This window comes from Leucopleurus acutus (assembly GCF_964270905.1).
Source record: "Leucopleurus acutus genome assembly, chromosome: 8".
Lineage (NCBI taxonomy): Eukaryota > Metazoa > Chordata > Mammalia > Artiodactyla > Delphinidae > Leucopleurus > Leucopleurus acutus.
In genome coordinates this window covers 9510246-9533329 of record NC_139151.1, presented here as the reverse complement: position 1 = coordinate 9533329, position 23084 = coordinate 9510246, and the positions used below count along the sequence as shown (strand labels likewise).

Genomic DNA, 23084 nt, shown 5'->3' with positions numbered 1-23084 from the left:
GAAGAAGGGGTTCTCTTGTCCATTTACGCAGAGGGCCATGTGCTAAGTTGTGGAAGCGAGCAAGCCTGCATCTGTAGGTGGCTGGGTGTCTCCACCTGGCACTCACTTAGTAGGACCGTAATCTTTGCGGAATGAAAGAAGGCACATGTCTGACCACACATGCTTGCGTTGGTCTTCCTCCTAGAAGGCACTTAGGTGAATTCCCCCCCCCCCCCCGGAAATCACCCTGGCAGGGCCAGGCTGAAACCGCCCAGCTGGCCTCCCTCTTTATATTACACCACCCGACCCCCAGACCTCTGCGACTTTTTAGAATAAAAATAGCAGTGGCTTAAAACAGGCCTGCCCGGCATTTGCAAAGAGGTGATTTACTGACAAAGCCTCTGCACCTTTTTATCTGTCCCTCTGCCCCACCGTTGCAGTCACCCCTCGGTGAACCAAACGCCCCAGGAAGCCCAGAGCAGAAAGCCCTTGAGACTAGGAATAACTAACCAGAGTGTCACCTGAGCAACTTTTCTGGGGCCAGGGTAATGAGAATTATTCAAATGCAATCATAGAAATGAGGCCAGCCAGGCAGGAATGGGGTAGGGGTGGGGGAGGAGTGGTGGTGGAGAGAAGGATTTCTTGCCAGTTTTAAGTTTCATAATTTCTGGGGAGTTCTCTTGGGGTCCACAGAAAATTTCACCTCATCTCCAGCCCCTGAGCCCAGGATGTCTTGAAACTCGGCCTCTGGTGTTTGCCGAGGAGGACTTGGCCTGGGGGGCGAGGGCAGAGTTCCCGAGCTCCTTGGGGGTCCGCCGCGTTCCTGTGTCCGAGGCCCCCTCGCAGTCTGTCTCTCCAGCGCTCTGCTGCCTCCCAGGCCGCTGGAGCAGGCCCGCGCCCGGCGTCTTAGAAAAGCCTCCAGCAGAGGGAGACACTCCAGCGGCTGCTCCGACTTGGAAGCGGCCGGGGCCGGGAGTGGGGGTGGGGGTGGGGGGTGGGGGGGGAGAAAGGGGGAGTGAGGAGAGGGGAGGTGTGTGAAGGGGGGGGCTCCGGGGGGCGGGTCCCTGTGCCGCTGACGTCCCGAGCAGTGCTGGGAAGTATAGGCTGTGTTGTCACGCCGGTGTCAGTCTGATGAAGATTGGCATCAGGTAAGCTGTCATTCATTTCCATGTCAGAGACGCTTTTGCAGGCGGCGGCGGCGCGGCGGCGGCGGCGGCGGCGGCGGCGGCGGCGGCGGCTGCTGCTGCTGCTGCTGCTGCGGGCGGCTGCCTCAGAGCGCGTGTGTTTTATTCCAGTCCCCAAGCCAGAGTATTATTCATTGCGACAGGGCAAGGAGGAGAGAGGGAGAGAGGGAGGCAGCAGGGAGGAGAGAGAGGGAGGCAGCAGGGAGGAGGGAGGCAGAGAGCAGCGAGGGACGGCGGGAGCGTGCAGAGAAGCTGGGGAAGCGCCGGGAGAGCGCGGAGCGAAGCAGCGCGAGTGGCGGCGAGGCCGGGGACTGAGGCGGCCGGAGCCGCGCGGCCCGCCCGCGCCCGGGCCCGGCCAGCGCGCAGCCCCGCCGCCGCCGCCTCTACCCGCTCGGGCCGGTGGCCGGGCGCGCATTGTCCGCGGGTGCGAGGAGCGGGGCTGCCGACTCGGACCGCCGCGGGCCCAAGACACCGTAGCGGGCGGGCGGGGAGCTGCGAGCTGGGAGCGCCGGGGACCCGAGTAGGGACATGCGCGCGGGCCGGAGCCCCGGTGCGGGCAGCTCGGGGCTGGGCGCTCCGCGGGCGAGGCTGGGAGCGGCGGGCCGGCTCCAGGTTCGCTTTCTTTCTCCCGGCTTCGGGCGCCCTTTGGGCCGGCGCTTACTCTGCGCCAGCAGCTTGGGGCTGCCTTCGAGCGGCGGGAAGCAGGAGCAGCCCCAGACTCGGGCCGGGTGCCTGGAGTCCGGGAGCCGCGGCCGCGTCCCGCCAGGCCTGGGGAGCCAGGGTGGGGGTTCGCAGGCGGATCCGTGGGGAGAGCGGAGCACAAGCTGTGGGCCAGGCAAGCTGGGATCGCAGGGGCCGGGCTCAGGGACCCTACCCGCGGGAGGAGCCATAATTTGTAGGGTTACTGGCTTTCCGCGGATTGTTGGGAGTCTTTGGCGAGGTGTGGGGAGGCGCAGGGGCCCTCGGCGAGGTTCGGGAATAGGGAGCCCTCCTGGCTGTAGAACGGGGGCATGAGTTCGTAAGAGGGGGGGAAGGAAGGCGCCCCAAAGCAGAGAGCCGAGGGGGATGGGGCAGGGTCCCGAGTCTGCCGCGCAAAGTTTGCGTTTCTTTCGGGTTAGGCGTGCGGGGCTCTCCCGACTCCAGATCCTGAGGAAGAAACGAGCAAAGCGTGCCGCCTTTTCCGGGGGCTCTCAGCGGGAGAGCCCGAGGTTCCGGCGCGGTGGGGAGAGCCGGGCTAGGACTGGGAGTGGGGCGGGGGGTGGGAGGTGGTTGTGCATTAGGGCTGGACTTCAGGGCCAGGCTAGAGTTTGGGATTTTAGGAACCGAGCTGTTTTCAGAAGCGGGATCGAAGGGCCGCTCAATAGCTTAGGGATCGAATCTATACCCCGGCCAGAGCGGGGGGGGGGGCGGGCGTCTGGAGTTAGGGGCCCGGGGTTACATCTGAGGCTGGAATCGGAGGAACTGGTGGCGTTTTTAGGATTTAGCCAGGGGTTCACGGCTTTGGTGGGGGTGGGGGTGGTTGAAGCAATTGGAATTTGGGGAGGGTCGCGCGCGTGACTCCCCACGCTAAGTGGGTTGAAAAGCGTTTAGGTAGGCGATGAAAGTAGTTGATAGGAGCCATGGCAGGCGAGTCCCGAATTCCTGCTGCTTCTCCCCAAAAGCGGATCTGGAGGAAAGGACTTAAGGCGCGCTGGACCCGGCCTTAGGAGGATTCCGGGAAGCGGACAAATCGAAGGGATGTTCTGGGAGAAGCGACGGGGCAGCCTCGCAGGGCTCGGGGTGGATCCGAGGACCCGACCCTAGCGGCTCGGCGGGCTCCGGAAGCCACTTCGGGTCTGCGGGCGCAGCGCGGCCGGGCGGGTGCGGTGGCCCGCAGGGGCCGCGGCCTGCGCGGGGGGCGCTAGCAGCGAAGGCGTCAGGCCGAGCCCTGGGAGTCCGGGCTGCGGCAGAGGGCAGGGCGGGCTCTGGAGCCCTGACCGGAGCCGCCAGCTGTTGACCCGCAGGCGCTGTCTGCACTTCTCCCAGGCCCGGCCCGGAAGCCCACAAGCCGGGCCGCCGGTGCGACGTTCCGCCTGGGAAAGGGGCGAACTCGGGGTCCGTTGCCTTTACCACACTTGTCCCGGGACTCCTCCAGAGTGTTGAAATATTTTCCAATTAGTGGAAACCTAAAGCTTAGCATTTTAGGCAAATTTAGACTATCTCCTCCTCCCCAAATCTGAGAAAATGATGGTGTCCAAACACAAGCTATATTGCGCAAAGCCTTAGTCCCTAGCCCTCCTGCCTGCCCTGCCATTCTGGCCTTCCCAAGGCTTCAGGAACTTGCGGGGAAGGTAGGGAGGGTCTCCAGTCTTTGGGCTCGTGATCTTCCACTCGAGCTGCACCCCGCTTGGCTCCGGCCTAGCTCGGCGGTGGGAGAGAAGTCCCTACTCGGCAGGGAGGTTATCCCTCGGGCCGCTAGGGAAGCAGAGCGTGTTGGCGAGGGAGGGTGGGTGAACGGGAGGAAGATCTGCAATTTCTCCTTTGCAGTCGCGAACCCACCCTCCCAGCCCTCCGCAGCCCTCGCACCCTTCTCTGGGGCAGCCAGACGGCGCTTCCGGGACGCAGAAGGCTCTCGACCCATGAGTGGCCGCGGCGGCCCGGGGCGCGGCGACCGCCCAGCGGCGGAGCTCCGAGGCTGTTGTTTTGCAGGCTTGGAATTTGTGCTCTCCCTCTCCCGCCGAGAGCCTGAGGGCGGGAGCGAGCCGTGACCCCACGGAGACTCCGCGGTCACCGCTTCCCCTTTGTGAGCGCTAAAGGCATGCAAGCCCAGAGAAATAGAAGCTGCTCGGAATAAGGGGCAGGGGGTTACCGGAGGGAGATGGGCCCGGCCACCGCACACAGTAAAATGCCTTGTGCAAATTGCACTGAAGTGTACCCAACTTGAGACTGGCTGTTTTATGAGCCTTTCTGGGAGTTTACTGCTCTCTGCTTTTAAGTCTATAGATTGCTTTAAGTTAATGAAAGTGCTGCTTTCAAAAAGGGCTTTTATTGTGCAGCACTGGCAATCCAGTACCTCCCCTTTACTCTTCCAAAATGGGCCTGTTTAAAAAGAGGGAGCGTCCTGGAGTTCCCACATGGACAGAGCTTGGGGGAGGAGGCTGTATGACAACGAGGATTAATAAAAATCAATGTCCAAGTCATTCGAAAAGACGAGTTCACTTCTTTTCCAGTCCAGTGCCATCTGTACCTTCCTGTATTGCCTTTTGGACTTTCACTGAGTCTGATTTTAAAGGTTGCTTGGTGCCTACCCCTGACACCCCCTCTCCACATTGCTTTATGTAGGCCTGACCCTGTTCAATTAAACTCAAACTGGATTTTAGGCTTTCAACTGGCTGCCCATTCAAACTGCAACTAAAATATTTACTCAGGACTGGGGGAGGGGCTTTGCCTTGCATTCAGTGAGATAGATGTGTTAAAATGTCAGGGAGAAAGGCTGGGAACCTTGAGAAGAAACATGGAAGGCTTTTTCCTTCTTTCAATTGATTTGGCACCAAAGGTGAGATGACAAGGTTTTTAACTAGGTCCTAACACAGAAACTGCAGTGGGGCTGGGCTGTGGCTTTGACCGCATGTCATAACCATTTAAACTGTGGTTAGTTGTTCAAAGCTCAAAGCTTCTCCAAGCTGGGTTTCATTAACTCTACACCAGTTGCCTGGAAGTTCAGTAGCAATAAATTGTATAAACACATTTGAAGTAAGTTAGTGATGAAATAAGGAGAATTACTGTCTTGTGAGTGGAGAATCCTGAATTCACGGAGTTCTAGCCTAACTGGAAACATACCTCCTCTCCCTTGGCCTTGAGTTTTATGGGTGCACTAGGGTGTGTGTTAAATTTCTTTCTGCTATGTCCATCTCCAACCTGGGGCTGTAACTCATTAGGGACCAAGGCTTGCCTAGAAAGCAAAAAAGGCTGGGTTTTAAAGGGCTCTCTATTAGCCTGGTTTAGAAACCAAACGAAACCCCTCAACCTGCCTTCCTTACCCTGGGTGAATGCAATGTGCAACAGAAACAGCAGCAGAGCAGGCCAAATTAGATTTTTAAATGTTAGCGGCTTCATAATACTGTGTTATTAGCAACTGAATTTGTTTTTATTAAAGAAACAACCTATAAAATGTATAGGCCTCCAACATGTTGCAAGATTTCCTTGCTATTTATTTAGCGCCCCCCACCCCCGAAATTCTATCTCCAATTTCAAACTTTTGTTCCCGATTTATTTAATTTGGAGCACATTTTCTAAATTAGCTCGCGGAAGGTGAGAAACGCTGTTATAAGTTTTCCTTTTTCCTGTGGCACCAGGACAGCGATGCTGTAAGATATATATAAATGTGTGATGCAATTGCCTGAGGTGCTGGCATGTGAAGCAAAGTGTCTGGATCAAACAAAATGCAGATCAGAGTATGGAGAGGGTGAAAATGATGCCACAGAGGAAGTTCCATGGGAAGTGAAATCATCGTGAGCCACCATCAGCCTTGATTCTAGCCAACACAACATGCTTTGTATAAAACACTTCACATGAGATCCGTGACTTATTGAAGATTGAATTATGTTGAGAAGCAGAATTTAGCAGGAGGAGCTGCACTGGCTGGGTTCCGTACAGGCTGCGTGGCCAGGCTTGTTGTGATGGGGATCTGCTAATTTAATTAAATCTAATACCTGGTGGGAAAGGGAGGAAGGAGATAATCAAGGCGGGCAGGTCAGCATGCTGAGTAGTGTTTAGGCTGGAGTTTGGGGACCTGGCAGTTTTATACCCTGTGACTCTCTGGCTTCATGACTACAGTGGGTCAGTTAGCTTCCTGATCTCGGTTTCTTCATCTGTGAAGTGGAATGTATCACATGAATTCCTCATTAGGCTCTGAGGAGTGACTGCTGCCTGAATCCTGCACTCTGAATAATAAAGGAAATGGGAGAGAGGAGGCTTCTGAGCAGCAAAGTCATTTTCTTCACTGTGTTTTCTTGCCCTGCCTGGCCCCAGAGCCTTTCCCCACAACTCTCAGGAGTCCTTAGACTTGGGTGAAGGGGCTAAACTCCTGCCTTTCTTATATCCTAGAATTTGAAGTCCCTGCTGTGATTCCAAAATGCACCTGCACTTTTCCAGGAGAGGCAGTTAAGCTGGAGCTGGGGGAACCAGCATGCTTATTCCCAGCGCTGCTACCTGGACTAGCTCTCGTGCATCAGATGAACACAGAATCTGACTGGTCAGAAATGCGGCCTCTTCTCTTTATGTCATTGGGAAGAAGAGGCCACAGCCCGGACTGGTGTGTGACATCTGGTCGGGCTAGGGCTGGGGGGGGATGGGCGTTGGTCTGGAGCTAGCCGCCGCTTGAACCTCACTTAGCAGTCTCCATGCTGGCAGATCAAAGCAGATTCTGGGCCAGAAAGCCCGAGAAGTTACACCCGGCAGTTATACAAAAGTGTATACGCACTTGGAGCCTCCTTCCGTTCCGGCGCCTGAGTTTTTAAAGCTATCCCTGATACTGGAGACAGGCTCCAGTGGAATGCTTGCCTTTAGTTCTCCCTCATCGTTGAGGGGGACTTCTTGGGATAATTTTTTCCTCTGCATATACTTCTCCAGCAGTCTTGGGCAGCATCTTAATTTCCAGTCTGATCAGGGGTGAGAGCTGGGACACACAGGATGAGGGTGGAGGGAGTTGGAAGGCACAGCCCTTCAACTAGAGCTCGGCTTTTCCTCGGTACTGATCCCCCAGGAGTGAGGAAGAACCAAGCCCTCGGGCAGCTCGGGCAGAGCTTGCTGCCAACGTGTTGTCTTGAGGGGGGTCTGCTGTTTGGCTTGGATGGCTCGCTGCAGGCCCTGCCTGCCTGGGTTTCTAATTACAAGAAGGACGGTTCTGCTAAGACCTATCTCACTAAAAACACATCCCTGTGTGTAATAAGAAACCCTAAACCAGGCAGGATATTTTAAAACTGAAGCAATGAAGATTAGATTAAGTCTCCGCCAAACAGCTTCGTTCTTATATTATTTTTGGCTGGAATGTGGAGAAAAGCGGCTAGCCCTAGGGCCCAGAGCAGACTCTGGAGGGTTCAGATGGGGCCGGAGTGGGTGGTGTAACTGTTAGTTTCTTTGCTCAATAGGAATGTGGCCAATTTCAGTACAGCTCAGTCAAGGCAGTGGGGTGCCTGGTGGGGGAGGAGGGTCAGGCCCAAAGGGGCCGGAGAGTGGCCCCGAATCAGCAGGTCACAGGGCACTGAGAACCTTTTAAATCCCTCACATTGTCCAGCCTTTTGTGTTCAGCTTATGCTTCTGCCTCCCCCGCAATCCCCTGCCAGCCCCATCCCATGCCTAGTTAACCCAGCCATCCGCCACGTGGCCTTTGGAGGATCCTTAGTTTATTGGATTATTTTTCTGGGTGGAGAGAGGAACACAGTTGTCCAAGATTCCTGGAAATAGAGGAACCAGTAACCTGGCATCAGAATCCCTTGCTCTGTCCTGCTAGGGAGATGCAGCATGGTATCCATCCATTCCTTTGTTCCTTCGTTCAGCAACTATGTAGAGAGTGTCTCCTCTGTGCCTGGCACAGTCCTAGGTGTTGAGGATACAGCAGCAAAAGCAAACGGAACAAACACGTGTAACCACCAAGTCCCTGTCCTCAAGGAGCCTGCGCGCTAAGACAAGTGCAGAGTGTGGGCTTAGCATCAGATAAAACCTGCACTGAAAGTCTCCTTCTACTAGTTACCTAATCGTGTGGATTTAGACAAGTTGCTTAACATCTTTGATCCAGTTTCCCCAACTGTAAAGTGGGAAATAAAAGCACGTAGCTCATAGGATTGTGGAGAGAGTGTCTGGAAAGTGCGAGCACAGCGTCTGGCACCCAGGGCAGGCTCAGTGGGTTTCCTCTCCAGTTGGTACATCATCCAGCCTCCCTTCTCCTGGCTTTCTCCTCCCCCAGGACATGGCCTAGGCCTTCCACAGGTTACTGGCACATCAGCAAGTGTTGAACAAACAACCGTGCGCTGTGCGCTGCACACAGACTTCGGACAGGGACACAGACCCTGTCCTCAGGGACTGTGCAATTTGGGCGAGGACAGACTTACACACAAATGCATGAGAGATGCTGTGCACACGCACTGAGGTGAAAAGCAAAGAAGGCAGAAATCAATCGTTAACCAAAGGAGGCAAAAGTGGGATGGGAGGCTGCCGAGTGATGGGGACAGAGTGGAGGGGAGCTCTCAGCGGGGCTGGAGGGGGAGGGGCGAACATGAGACTGTCCAGGTCAAGGTGCTCTGGTGCTGTCATGGCGATGGCTGGGGGGCAGCGTGAAGAGTTCAGCCTCCTCTGACCACGGCCAGGGGGCCAGAAGGGGCCACCACTGCCTCAGGAGAACCTCCCAGGCCTCCCTGTTGGAGGCGCACTGCTTTCACAGAGTGACCTTTCAATGCGCAGAACTTAGGCTTATGATTTAGTGCAGGAGGCCGACCAACTCATTTCATCGCTGACTGTGATACTCCTCTCTCACCTGCTATCCCTGCTCTTCCTAACCCGAGACAGCAGAGACTGTAGGCCCCACACCCGGCCCTCTCGGGGGCTGCGAAGCTGACCGACGTCAGAGCGGTTGGGATGCGGAGAACAGGGATTCCGACTGGGAATCAGGGACAGTGGATTCCGCTCCGGACTTGGCCATTGACTTGCTGTGTGACCTACAACACGTGACTGACCTGTGGATGTCAGTTTCTTCAGCCGTCCAAGCAGGAGCTGGAACTTGCTCTCAGAGGCCCCCTTCAGCCCAAAGTTCCGTGATTTTGTGTTTCCTCAGATTGGATTCGTTCACGAACGGACAGTCGTTGGAACCACCGTCCGACCACAAAACCAACAAGTATCATGATGGCATTCGGCCGCCAAGGCAGGGGCTGTGAGGGCTCGGCCCTCGGGTGCCCTTGTGTTGTAGGGTCTCTCAAGACAGTGGGGAGTTGGTCTTGACTTGACCGATGGCCTTCCCAGGGCAAATGGGCAAGTCTAGCAGTAGGGGCGGCTCCACGAGGGCAGCATTTTGTCTGAAGACTCTGGCTTTTTCATAAAAAGCACTGTTTGCTTCTTTTGTTGAGAGGGTGTGGTGTTGGAAGAAGGAACACTGGCTTTGGAGTCACATTCTGGGTTCTGAGCCTGGTTCTACTATGACTAAGCTGTGTGTCCTTGGGCACATCGCTGAACCTCTCTGATCCTCAGTCGTCTTCCCTAGTTAGGATAGTAATAATATGGAGCACGCAGGACCGCTGTGAACACTCTAGAAGAAAGTATCTGTAAGTGCTCATGGTGAATATTAGTTTTCTTTCCTAATAAAGAACATTCTCATGCACTCTCCCTTTTGAGCCTCTCAACTTTGTGAAGTAGGTGAAGTGTGAAGCAGTTGTTGTATCACTTTACGAGTGGGAGGAACCTGGGCTCAGAGAGTGGCTGAAGTGGCAGGTCCAGGTTGGCAAATTCTGCAGAGACCTACGGGCTGTTACGGAAACCCAAACCTAGAAGATCTATTTTTTTTCACTTCCACAGAGCTTTTGGTTACGGGAGGGCTGGGCTGGTCAGCACAGAGAGGAGGAGGTGGATTTCGGGCAGGGAGGTGGGGTAGTGGCAGTGGGGCAGTGGCAGAGCTGCAGGGCCAACTCCCTGCCTCCGTCTGCTACCCAGGCTGGAAGCCGTCCCACAGCCGGGGTGCAGAGAGCGTCCTGGGGCTATACCCGTGGTCCTCCGGCTCTCCATCGTGACGGACACCAGGGAACACTGAGCCCATTTTTGGCCGGGCCTGCTGACTCCGAGTAGGCCGAGTCCAGGGTGGCGCAGGGGGTCCATGACGGAGCAGGGGGAGCGAGCCCCACCCCAGAGGTCCCTGTCACAGCCCTCACTCCGTGGTCCCTTGTCACTGAGCACTGCTCTATTCTCAGGCCTGTGCTAAGCCGGGAGTCCAGGGCTGTCCCTGCCCTTTCTCAGGTGAGGCCCTGCTCTGTGTGGGTTGTGAGTTCAATTCCAGGTCAGAGGCAGAGAGAAGCAGCCCAGAGAGACTTCGGCTGTGCTCCCAGGGCCTCGTGGTGACAGGTGCTTGTTCTCACTCCCGAGCCCTCCCTGGCGGTCCTTCCATCCATCAACGAGCGGGGCCTGAGCCCACTATTCAGTGCATGCCCAGCTGTGTGCTGTATGGGACTCGGGGCCTCTCCCGTGTGACCTCTGACACATCTCTTAACTTCTCTTAATCTTAGCATCCTCATTTTATACAAGGAAGAGGTTAGATGAGACTATCTTCAAGGCCCCTTCCGGATCTACTATTCTGTAACTATGGGCTCTACGTGCTAAAGCGTGTGCTCCAGACCACCAGGCACCTGGATCAGGAAGAGGTGGTGAGGCACCAGGGGACGTCTGGCCCATAGAGGTAGGACCTGCCTCACTCTGAGTGAGCGAGGGCGTGGGGAGAGTAGAGTTAATGGCAGCTGGGCGTCCCTTGTTTGGGTGCAGGGGCTGGGGGAGCGCCTGCTGAGGGGGGGCCTTTCTGAGTCCTGCAGTCTCCAGGAGGACCAGGCGGACAGAAGTCAAGCAGGAGAGCCCAGTGGTTTGGGAGCTCAAGTCTGCTGCTCTCCCGTGGCCCCGGTAGAAGTGGTGGTCTTGTTCTGCTGCCACGATGGGAGCTCGTCTCGTGGCCCCTCTCCTCCTAGGCCTCTCGCAGCTCTGGGAGGAGAGAGCTAGACACACAGTGGGGCGGCAGACCCCTGGGGACCCTCATGTGTGAGTCTAATCTGGAGGAGAGCCAAAGAGCTGGACAGGATTCCGCAGCCTTCCCTGGAGGCCATTCCCGGGGAAAGTGACCGTTCCTTGCACTGGCACAGCTCTCCTTGGGAAGGCATCCTGTTCATGAGAGCCTCTTAGTGGCAACAAGATGGGGGCGGGGTGCTACCTCCTGCTGACTCCCAGATTGCTGGGAAAACCCCTTTCCAAGCTGGACATCTGGTCTCCTGGAATACTTTTCAAAGTCGTCTCCATTGGCTTTGGGAGGGAGAGATGGAGAGAGAACTGCCTTTGCAGGCTGGACTCTGGGCAGTGCCATTAGCTGCCGGCAGGGCTTTCTTTCTGCAGAGTCCTGGTGCTGGCGGTGCCGCCTGACCACAGTGGGCCTGGACCCTTCCGGGGAGGGAGGAGAGGGGCTGCCACCTGGCACGCAGATCAAGGGAAGAAAAGGATTGTTCTTGAGCCCTGTGATTTCTGAGGAGCTGCCCAAGGCCACAGAGGAATGGACACTCCTTCACCGGGTGCCGGCCGCTCTCACTCTTTATTTTATCTGGTCATGGAATGTGAGAAAGCGAGGGGGGTTCAGAGTGGGTGAGAGAATTTACCCAGGTCGCGCAGCTGGGTCGGTGTCCGCCTGGATCCGTGGTCTTTCCAGCCCAGTTCGCTCCCTGCTCTAGGGAGACGCGTGTTTGGGGGAGAGTTGCAGGCTTGCTTGCTGCTTTCTTGCTCCATCTCCCTCCCACGCCAGACCCCCTGCTGCAGGTCACAGCAAGCTCAGTGTAAGACACAGGGCTGCGGCCTGGGCACGTCGTGGGTGATGAGATTGCGGTGCGACAAGGAGCACGACTGAGGCAGGCCGGTGCCAAGCAAGCCAGAGCCTTGGGTTTGAGCCGTGACCCAGCCGTATGCTCACCGCTGACCCCACTGCCCTCCTCAGTAAATGGTGGTGACAGCGCCTACCGCCAGGGCTGTGGACCAAGTGAGTTAGTGGACAAGGATGTGTTACGCACGTTATGTAAACAGAAATGAAAGCACCTGCACTGTGCCTCGCGTGTAACGTGTTGGGGAGAACATCGGTTGGCACAGACTCTATTTCTTATTAGTTTGGAGTCGAGCACACACACAAACACACACCACCTCTCGTGCTCACTCACAGAGGGATGATGACCTTGTTTAAGTGACTGAAAGCTGGCAGGATGGCCCGTCACGCCTGCCCCACGGCTGGGGTGCGAATGGCACCCTCAGGTGGTTTTCCAGGTTCTGGCACCCAGCTGCCATTAAATCTACTCTCCCCAGTAGATTTCCAGTAGGCACACAAGGGCCTACTACGTGCCAGTGGCTGTCCCGTCTAGTCCAGTGCAGGGGCCTTCTGGGGCCTGGTGTCGGGGGTTGGCCTCTGCCAGGTCCCGTCAGCCCGCACCAGGCCATGGGTTCCGCCCCGTGGGTAACATTCATTCTATAGATTTTTACTGAGCACCTTGTACATGTCAGACCTGGCGGAGGTGCTGGGGATGGGGATACGACCGTGAACTAGGCCGACGGGCTCCCTGCTGGCAGAGTTCACAGTCTGCTGGGGGGAGATGGGCATTCAAGTTCTGTGGGTACTTAGTGAAACCATGATAAGGGGAGAAGTCCAGGAAGCCACGAGAGTATAGCCAGGGTGTGTACATCCTCTGGGGGTCTGGAGGGCATCCTGGGGACACGAGGTTCAGGCTGAAGTTCGCGGGGAGCTGGCGAGGATTCTAGTCACCATCGGCTGGCTTCACCTGACCTCATGCTCAGAGGAGACCCTTCCCAGAAAGAGAGCTGGCCAACCCCTCCTTCCCTAGGGGCTCCTTTTCCATCCCAGGCAAGGGCAGAACGAGGCGAGAGAAAGACAGTGGGCACCAGAAACAGCCAGCCAGGGATTTTGCTCTCACCTGAGTTTCCTGTCCAGGCTGCTTCAAAGAGCACAGCTGACGCTGTTCCCACACAGCCCCATCCTCCCAACGCGTACTACTGCACTCCTCCAGGGCAAAGCTTTCAGGAGGAGCCTTTAGAAAATGCAGGCATCCCTTGCCTATTCTTCCAAAGCTAGGGCCCTGATCGTATCCGGGGGTGCCCGGTGATGTTGATGTTCAAGACGTCTTACCTGACTCTGATTTCTGGAAAGCCCTCATGGGCAGCAGCTGTGAGCTGGGGAGGAAGGCTCACCCTTCTTTCTTGGTACCGTCGGGAGGACTATGTTTATTGGAAGACCCGGCCTCTTCCGCTAGAGGGGATGGAGTAAACCTCTTGGCTTATTTCCTTGATGCGGTGGCTGAGGCCATGCCATCCTTTTGGAAACACTGGGGACAACTTATGAATATTTTGTAGTCTGGTACTTTGGAGGGGACAATGAGGAGAGGCAGGAGGGGGCGGCTAGACAGAGATTGATGGGCTTAAGTCACTAGGGCTGTAAATTCAAAGTTACACAGATGTGAACAAAAAGGTGCTTGCAAGGGAATAGCTGGTGGTACAGGATGGACCTTTGCCCCGAGGCATCGGCATCCCCTGGGCTGGCAAGGTGTATCTGCCTCGGGGTTAGACAGGTAGGGGTTAAGCCCTGCTTCTGCCACAGGCTGGATGTGTGATCTTGGGCAATTTCCTAACCTCCTTGAGCCTGAGTTTCTTCCCTTTTGTGAAATGGGGAGGACAAAGGCTCTTTGCAGGCGTTCAGTGAGCCTGGTCTAGTCTCTGGTACTAGGTGCTCAGGATGCGTGGGTTCCTTTCCCGCCGTTTCCTTCTCTACAGTGCTGGACACAGACCAGAGTTCCCCTTCAGGAGGCAGGAGGGAGTGGGTGCAAGGAGGCGTGGCCTCTCTGGGGAGCACAGCTGGAGGCATGGATGTCAGAGCTTGCTTGCGAGGCTTTCCTGAAGGTGGGGCGAGGAGAGTGGCAGGGAGGCGCAGTGCTCTGGGGCTCCTGGGGTAACCAGGGCAGCATAGGTGGCCTTGGGAGGGCTGCAAAGCAGGGACTCTTTGAAACAGGGAATTGAGAGGATGGGAGGGAGGAATGAACACTTATGAAGTATCTGCTATGTGCTTGACCTTGAGCTAGGTACTTTAGCACCCATTATGTGAGTTTATAAATTTAGAAGCATAGAATCTTAACGTCTCAGAAATCTCAGAACTGGAAAGGGGATAAGACATCTATTCCAACCTCTGTATTTTATATATGGAGAAATTGAGGCTCAGAGAGGGCAGTAACTTGCCTAAGGTCACACAGGAAATCAGTGGCAAAGCTGGGTTAGAAACTGCCCAGGCCAGTGCCGTTGGGGCAGAGCAGAAAGAGCATAGACTTTGGAATTAGGAAGACTAGGTCTGACTATAGACATGCTTACAATATGACCTAGAGAAACTTACTTCCTGAGCTCAGTTGTCTCAACTGTAAGATGGGATAGTAATTCTCAACTCAAGTGGCGGCCATGACAATGAAATGAGATAACCCAGGTAAGTGCCCAGTGTGGGCACAGGGGCTCTGTGGGCTCAGGTCCTTTCCCCTCCCAGCCTGCCCGCTCCCCACTGAGTTCAGAGCTCTGACCACGCCCACAGGGCCTCCAAAGAGGCCTGAGCTGGCTGGCCTTCTGCCTCCAGCGTGCCAGTAACCCGGGGGCCTAGGGCACTCATTTATTCTCTCATTCAGTTATTCTTCCAGTATTTATTGGGTACCTTGAGTGTATGCCAGGCATTGCCTTGGTGCCTGGGCTAGAAAGGATCAAAAACAGTCATAGCCTCTATCCTGATAGAGTTTACAGGGGGATGGAGAAGAGAGGCATTAATTTAAAAAAAAAGTCATACAAATAAATTTGAGAAAACACGTGTAACAAGAGCTTTGAAGGGAAGAACATGAAACTATGAGAGCATTTAAATAGGAGATTTTATTTAGAGAGAGCAGGGAGGGGTCTCTGTGGAAGAGAAGTTTGAGCTGAGACCTGAAGGGAGAGGAGGACATAAGTGAATAAAGAAGGAAGCAAAGAGTATTCCAGGGTGTGTGTGTGTGCAGGGGAAAGTCGGTGTGAAGGCCCTGGGGAGAGAGGAAGGGGTTGATGGATGGCAAGGGGGACAGGGCAGACTGACAGGTCGGAGGGACACCTTGGAAGAGCTTGGGAAAGAGCACAGGAGCCTGATCTGGACCCGGCAGCACCTTCAGGAGAGGTGGGACGACCCAGGCTGAAATTCTGATGTGGAGACCAGGCTAAAGCTTGGCGATAGGCCTGGAAAGAGAAACAGAAACGAAAGTAATAATAATAAAAATCATAAATAGATTGCAGGTCCGTGGTGGAGAGGCGAAAAATGAACAAATTCATCATATAACCGAACAGTGTCAAATTCATTTCTGTCAAAGCCTTAATGATATGGATGCATCATTGAATAAAAGCCAAAGTCCTCACTGTGGCTGAATCCCTACCTCCCCAGTCCAGCTCCTCTCGCTGTCTTCCTCCCTCGCTCTCCAGCCGCCCTTACCCCGCCCCCCCCCCCCCCCCGTGGTACCTGGAGGGGTCAGGCATGCTCCTCCCTCGGGGCTTTTGCACTGGCTCTTCCCTCTGCCTGGAGCTCTTTCCCAGGCGTCTGCCTGACTCGCTCCCTTGGTTTTCCAGGTACCTGCTCTGATGTCATCCTCTCTCTGAGGCCTTCCCTGAAGGTCCTATCTAAAATGAAGTTCCTTTTCTCCCATCCCTGGCTCTCCCTACCCCCTTTATTTTTCTCCTGTAATTATCAGATTTTGTCTCTTCTTTTTCACAGCTGTAATCCAGAATGGTGCTTTTGCATATAGTGAAAAAAGCCCAGTGTTTGTGGAATGAATGAATGAGTGAGGGGAACTGATTGCAGAGAAATGATTTGTTAGGTTAGGTTCATTCAAAGATGCTTTTTCCGGGCTTCCCTGGTGGCGCAGTGGTTGAGAGTCCGCCTGCCGATGCAGGGGACACGGGTTCGTGTCCCGGTCTGGGAAGATCCCACATGCCGCGGAGCGGCTGGGCCCGTGAGCCATGGCCGCTGAGCCTGTGCGTCCAGAGCCTGTGCTCCGCAACAGGAGAGGCCGCAACAGTGAGAGGCCCCAGTACCGCAAAAAAAAAAAAAAAAAAAAAAAAAAGATGCTTTTTCCTTTCTCTGAAATGTCAGGATTGGGAGGAGCTAAGTCTCTGAACAACTCTCTGATTTAACACCTGACCAGACAGAGGCCCAGAGAGGTTAAGAGGCTTGTGAAAGATCACACAGAACAGAGCCAGGATGAGAACTGAGGCCTCTGGGATTCCCTCCAGGACTCTTTCTACAAAGTTTTGGCTTTTCTGCATGACACAGCTCCTGGGGGATGAGAGGTTTGCTCTGTGGGCCTCCACTTCTGGGGGGTGTGTGGGGGATGGCCAGAGCGGCTTGACTTCCATGAATTCTGCTCCTGGGGTCACATGGCCTCAGGGGCCATAAGTTCATTCCGAAATCTCTGTTGCTTCTGCTCATCTAGAACTAGGAAGTAAAATGAATGGGCTGTCAGTCTTCTGCAAAGGCCAGTGCACAGGAAATTGTTATATAGCTCTTACCTGGTGCAAGTCTACCTAACATGGGGAATAATGCCAAGAAGCATGTTTCTGGCCCTGCACTCCAGAGACTTCCAGTCTAGCTAACTAGACTAGACTACTAACTAGCTAGGGAGACAATACTTTAGTAGCATCGATATTAATATTTGAAGAAGAATAATAGCAAACATTCATTGAGTGCTTGCTACATACCATTCTTCCAAACACTTTACACCTTATAGTTGATTGACTTCTCATAACCGCTCTTTGAGGTGGATGCCCTGCCGCCTTCACTTTTGGGTGACCTGAGGCACACAGAGGTTAAGCCACCTGTTCAAAGTCACACAGCTAGTATGTGGGAGAGCCAGGATTTGAACCCAGGCAGTCTCCCACCAGTGTCCGTCCTCTTTATTTATAAAGTTAAATAATAGCACAGGACAGGAATGTGTGACACATCACGAAGAGGTTGTATGAAGCCAAGGGAGGAGGTCTCGCTGTGGCTGCAGGAGTCAGGGATGCCTTCCTGGAGGAGGTGCTGCCTGAATCAGAAGAGGAGTGTGTGGATAGTCAGAAAGATGCTTTGCCCTCTTGGTTTTCGGTCCTCATATGGATGAGAACAGTGGTTAGCAGGGCCTGGTGGGGGCCCTGCAGTGGGGATGGGTCTCCTCCTCTCTTGATGCATGTACTTGGGGACAGCAGACACGAGTGAGTTCCTTTACCAGCTGCCCAGCGAGGGCTGGGAAGAGGGCCTGATGTGACCTGACCTCCTTCCCCATAGAAACAGTTCCCCATGGGCTTGTGTCTTGAGGATTCTGCCCAGATTCTTAGATCTAGGCAGATCTGAGGGCCAGATGCTCAGGATTCAGGATTCTTAAATGTTGGGCAAACTTCTGAGAAGATCCTCTAAATGGTCTCTAAGACTGTGGCTGTTCTGTCTGTCAAATGGGCTAGAAATCCCCCAACTATGGGGTTGTAGTGAGCATTTGATGGGGGAGATGTGTCCAAAGAATCTGGTCCAGAGGGCTTCAGGTACTGAGCACCTCTGCTCTTCTGTCCACCCCCCTCAAGCCCCAGCTCCACCCAGACTGGCCACTCTTGGTCTTAGGCTGGAGCTGGGATGCAGACAGGTTTCTTTGCCCTGGTGACCTGGCCCTTTGGGGCTGTGCTTGGGGGGCAGGCCTAAAGCTATCCCCCTACTCAGAGTGGGAGCCATCAATATTTTCCTTCAGCTGTGTTTGCATTCAGAAAAGACATTTGCTTTCTTTTGGAGCCACAGGGCACAGGAAAGCCTCAGTCATAGGGGTCCAACCATCTCGGTTTGCCAGGGACTGTACTGTGTTTAGGCTTTAGTGCTGAAAGTCCCAATTCCAGGCGGACCCCTCGGTCCCAGGCTCTGGGGCAGCTTGTCACCCTAAGAGTCAGTTAAGACAGAGAGGATGTCGTGACCTCATGCACCCACTAAAGGCTGTCCCTTTGCTCCCTCCATCTGGCTTCTGAATCTCCCAGCAATAGCAGAAGTCACTGGAAGGCCTAGTTGAAAGACAAAAGCCTTTGGCTTCAGCCAGACCAGAGTTCAAATCCCATATCTGCTGCGTACTGTCAGCCTGACTTTGGCCAATCATCTTAACCTGAGTCTCAGGGTCCTCTTTTGTAAAACTGGGGACTATCATAATTCCATGATGGCGTTGTGTTGGGACTCCAATGGCCTAATGTGTGTAGAACTCCTGGCACCTGCTAGGTTTACATATAATGGGCTAAGCCATCCGAGCCATTGCTTTTATTCCCAGTGTTGGTTGTGGGATGGGGAGAAGCAGCCATTTCCTTTCTCTCAGAGCGGCTGTGGCCTAGACACTCCCAGCTCCGTGCACAGAGGGCTTCCTGGCCCCATGGGCTGGGAGTCCCTTAAGTTCCAAGGGACATGGTACTTGCTGGCTGCAGCATGTGACACGTATGTTTTCCGAGAGTGAGTCCTCTGCTTTGTGGATCACTGGAGACACATCTTAAACTCCTGGCCAGCTACCCCCGGCCACTGCAGCCTCCTCCTGGCCCACCTCTCCCTAATGCAGGGCGAGCCATGCTCATGGGACATGGACTCTCTCTCTCTCTTTTTTTTTTAATGAGTTGTTTTTTACACTGACTCTTTAATGGTCAGACGAAACAAAGAAGATAAACACTACTTACAAGACATTCTAAAATTCACAAAAAGAGGTGATTTTCTTCAGATCAACTACTTGCCTGGATTTCCACTCTAGCATTGACCTTGATGAGCCCCGGGCTCATTCTACTCATTCGAGGAATGGAGTGTTCTTGAAGGGCCAGTATGGGCAGGGGACGGTTTCACGCAGAGCAGAGAACGCCAATGGGCTATTACTCTGAGCCGAACATGCTCTATTTCCTGTGAGGTTTTCCTCTGTTGCCTGTGGCCCCTCCATTTGCCTCAGATCTATTTTCAATTTATTTAGCACCCACCGTGTGCCAGCCACCAGGGAGGGAAACAAAGCTGATAAGATTTGGCCTCTACGTGAAGGAGATTACAGTTTGAGTGGAGAGAGAAGCATGAAAACATGGAAAGTTAAATAATTTTGGAGGAGTTACATAGCAATACTTGAGATTGGATCATCACAAGAGATGTTCCAGGACAGAGAGGATTCATTACCAAATGAGAGACACAGGGAAGAGTGTCTCAGAGGAAGGAGAGATAAGAGGGCTGATGGGTCGGGAGAGACTTGATGGAAGAGGTGGGTGAAGTACCAAACCCTTGCCACTTACTACGTTATAGCAGGCTTGGGATGTGGGTATGACTGCCTCTATTTTTACATATGGCAAAGGCCACGCCCCCCAGTTGATCAGGTTGGATCAGAACCCGGGCCCATCTGCATGTAAACTTTTTCCGTTAGCAATCCTGTCTCCGGCGAGCCAGGCCTTGAAGGTTGGGGAGGATTGAATAGACAGAGAAAGGGGAGCCATAAACAAGGGCGTGCGCGGAGGAATATAATGATCGAAGAAAGACCCTACTGCGTGGTAGGGCATTGAGCCGGCCAGCCTGGAGGGGGAAAAGCCAGCCTTCTCCAGGGGAGTAGAGCCTGTGGTCTGGGCTCCTCGTGGGGTAGCGACCTGAGCCTCCGGAACTTTGCACGTGCTGACCGCTGTTCCCTGCTCTCTCCTTGGAACCTCTCCTCCCCACACTCAGCAGCATCCGATCGCTTTCCCTGGCCTTGAGTCGGAGGCTGGCTAGGCCGGCATCCTCCAAGAAGACCCAGTAAATCCCTAGTGCTAACAGTGATGATGACAACACCATCTCACACCCGTATAATGCGTTTCTATCCATACAGTCCTTTCATTTGAAACCTGAAACAAACCATGAAGAAAGACATCCTGGCGGCTGAGCACAGGCCAGGGCTCCAAGCAGGTTACTCACTGTTTACCACTGTGTGTGCAGCACCTGACACATAAGAGGTGCTCAACAAACATTTGTCAAGTTTCACTCCATTTGTGGGTACTGGGTGCCAGCACCTCTGCAGAAAGCAAGCAGTACCCCTCGTCCTTCTCTCCTGGAGTTTGTTCACTGTTCTCTGTGCCCAGTGGCCCCGTGTCTCAGCCCGAGTAGAGGCTGTTACAAAGCCCATGGGCATTTATAACTATTGAGTTCAAGGTTGAAAGCAATCTGGGTTTATCTCTTTGTTTAGGTTCCCTGGGTTCAATTTAGTTTCACATGAGAAATCAAATAATTACACCCTAACTTTTCTACTGTCCTTTTTTTTTTTTTTTTTTGAGGTACACGGGCCTCTCACTGTTGTGGCCTCTCCCGTTGCGGAGCACAGGCTGCGGACGCACAGGCTCAGCGGCCATGGCTCACGGGCCCAGCCGCTCCGCAGCATGTGGGACCTTCCCGGACCGGGGCACGAACCCGTGTCCCCTGCATCAGCAGGCGGACTCTCAACCACTGCGCCACCAGGGGAGCCCTCTACTGTCCTTTTTTGAGTAAAATCTATATAACATAAAATTTGCCATTTTAAGTGTATAATTCAGTGACATTAATTACATTCACAATGTTGTGCAAACATCTCCATATCTATTTCCAAAACTTTTCATCACCCCAAACAGACACTCTGTGCGCAGTAAGCAGTAACTCCCCATTCCGCTTTCTATTCTGCCCTTGGTAAACGCTAATCTATTTTCTATCTCTATGAATTTACCTATTCTAGCTATTTTATACAAGTGGATTATAGTATATTTGTCCTCTTGTGACTGGCTCTTTCAATGTTCATCTGTGTTATAGCGTATAGAAGAATTTCATACCTTTTCATGACTGAATAATATTCCACTGTATGTATGTACCATATTTTGTTATTCATTCATCTGTTGAGGGACATGGGTTGTTTCTGCTTTTTGGCTATTGTGAATAATACTGCAAGTATCTGAGTCCCTATTTTCAGTTCTTTGGGGTATGTACCTAGGAGTGGAATTTCTGGGCCATATAGTAATTCTACATTTAGCCTTTTGAGGAAACACCAAACTATTTTCCACAGTGGCTGCACCATTTAAGTTCCCACCAGCAAAACTCAAAGGTCCCAATTTCTTTAAATCTTCACTAACACTTGTTATTTTCTGGTGTTTTTTTTTTTGTTTTTGTTATTTACAGTCATTCTATCAGGAATGAAGTGGTATCTCATTGTGGTTTTGATTTGCATTTCCCTAATGACTAATGGTGAGGCATTTTTCATGTGCTTATTGGCCATTTATATATCTCCTTTGGAGAAATTTCTATTCAAGTGCTTTGCTCAGTTTAAAAATGAGTTGTCCTTTTGTTGTTGAGTTGTAGGAGTTCTTTATGTGTTCTGGATATCAAACTCTTACCAGATATATGATTTGCAAATATTTTCTATTATTCTGTAGGTTGTCTTTTCACTTTCTTGGTAATGTCCTTTGATGGACAAGTTTTTATTTTATTTTATTATTAGTTTTTACCTTGCAATGGTTTATTGGGGCATCTGAGGAAATACTGGCTTGAAGTTTTTATTTTAATGAAGTCCAATTTATATACTTTTATTTTGTTGCTTATACTTTGGTTGACATATCTAAGAATCATTGCCAAATCTATGGTCGTGTAGACTTATCTCCATGGTTTTTTTCAAAAGAGTTTTATGGTTTTAGCTCTAACTTTAGATTTTTCATCCATCTAGTTAATGGTATGAGGTGGGGTCTAACTTCATTCTTTTGCATGTGGAAATCTAGTTGTCCCAGCACCATTTGTTGAAGAGACTCTTTTTCCCCCAGTTGAATGGACTTGGCACCCTAGTCAGAATCAATTAATCATTGATGTATAGGGTTATTTCTGGACTCTTGATTTGATTCCATTGGTCTATATGTTAATCCTTATCCTAGTAGCATACTGTTTTGATTACTGTAGCTTTGTGGTAAATTTTGAAGTTGGGAATGTGAGCTTTCCAACTTCGTTCTTTTTTTTTTTTCAGGATTGGTTTGGATATTCAGGGCTTCTTGCAATTCCATATAAATTTGAGAATCAGCATTTCTCTTTCCGTAGAAAAGCCTGTTGGAGCTCTGAAAGAGATTGTGTTGAATCTATAGATTGCTTTGAGTGATATTGACATCTCAGCAATTGTAAGTCTTCTATCCGTGAACATGGAATGTCTGTCCATTTATTTAGGTCTTCTTTAGTTTCTTCCAGCAATGTTTTTTAGGTTTCAGTGTAAAAGTCTTTCACTTTCTTTGTTACATATGTTCCTGGGTATTTTATTCTTTTAGATGCTATTATAAATAGAACTGCTCTCTTAATTTCCTTTTCAGATTGTTCATTGCTGATGTATAGAAACACAACTGATTTTTTGCATGTGATCTTGTATCTCCCAACTTTGCTGAATTTATTCGTTCTAGTAGCTTCCTTGTGGATTCTTTGTGATTTTCTATATATAGGGTCATGTCATCTACACATAGATTATTTCTTCCTTTCCAATTTGGATGCCTTTTAGTTCTTTTCCTTACCTAATTTCTCTGGCTAGAACTTCTAATAAATTTTGAATAGCAGTGGTAAAAGTGGGCATCTTGTCTTATTCCTGATCTCAGGGGGAAAGTCTTTCATCATTGAGTATGATGTTAGGTGTCTACTGCCCTTTTGCTGATGGACCTCTCCTAGGGCCCTGGGTCAGGTGGGGATGGGGGAAACTATCTGCTTTATTACTGAAAAAATGGATTTCTCCTGAAGGAGAATGTGTTAGTCTTTTGGGGCTTCTATAACAAATTACTGTAGACTTGATAGCTTATAAACAATATAAATTTATTTCTCACAGTTATGGAGGCTGGGAGAACCAAGATCAAGGCACTGCAGATTTGGTGTCTGTGGAGGGCCCACTTCCTGGTTCATAGATGCCTGTCTTCTTGCTGTACCCTCACATGGAAGAAGGGGCAAGAGAGCTCTCTGGGGTGTCTTTTATAAGGGCACTGTTTGCATTCATGAGGGCTTCACCTTCATAACCTAATCACTCCCAAAGGCCCCACCTCCTAATACCGTCATATTAAGGATTGGGATTTCATCATATGAATTTTGGGAGCACACAAACGTTCAGTGTATAGCAGAGAATCATAGCTGGAGCCTTGTTCAGAGCAAAT

The 23084-nt window shown here is 52.3% G+C and overlaps 1 protein-coding gene across 1 annotated transcript in view; it reads left to right on the top strand.

Moving 5' to 3' along the window:
* Nucleotides 1-1111: 1111 nt before the first annotated feature.
* PKNOX2 (PBX/knotted 1 homeobox 2) overlaps nucleotides 1112-23084 on the top strand; it is a gene marked incomplete at its 3' end in the record, with an annotated part of 257006 nt that continues 235033 nt past the window's right edge. Inside the window, exon 1 of the mRNA XM_082845810.1 lies at nucleotides 1112-1127. The remainder of the gene's footprint in view (nucleotides 1128-23084) is intronic.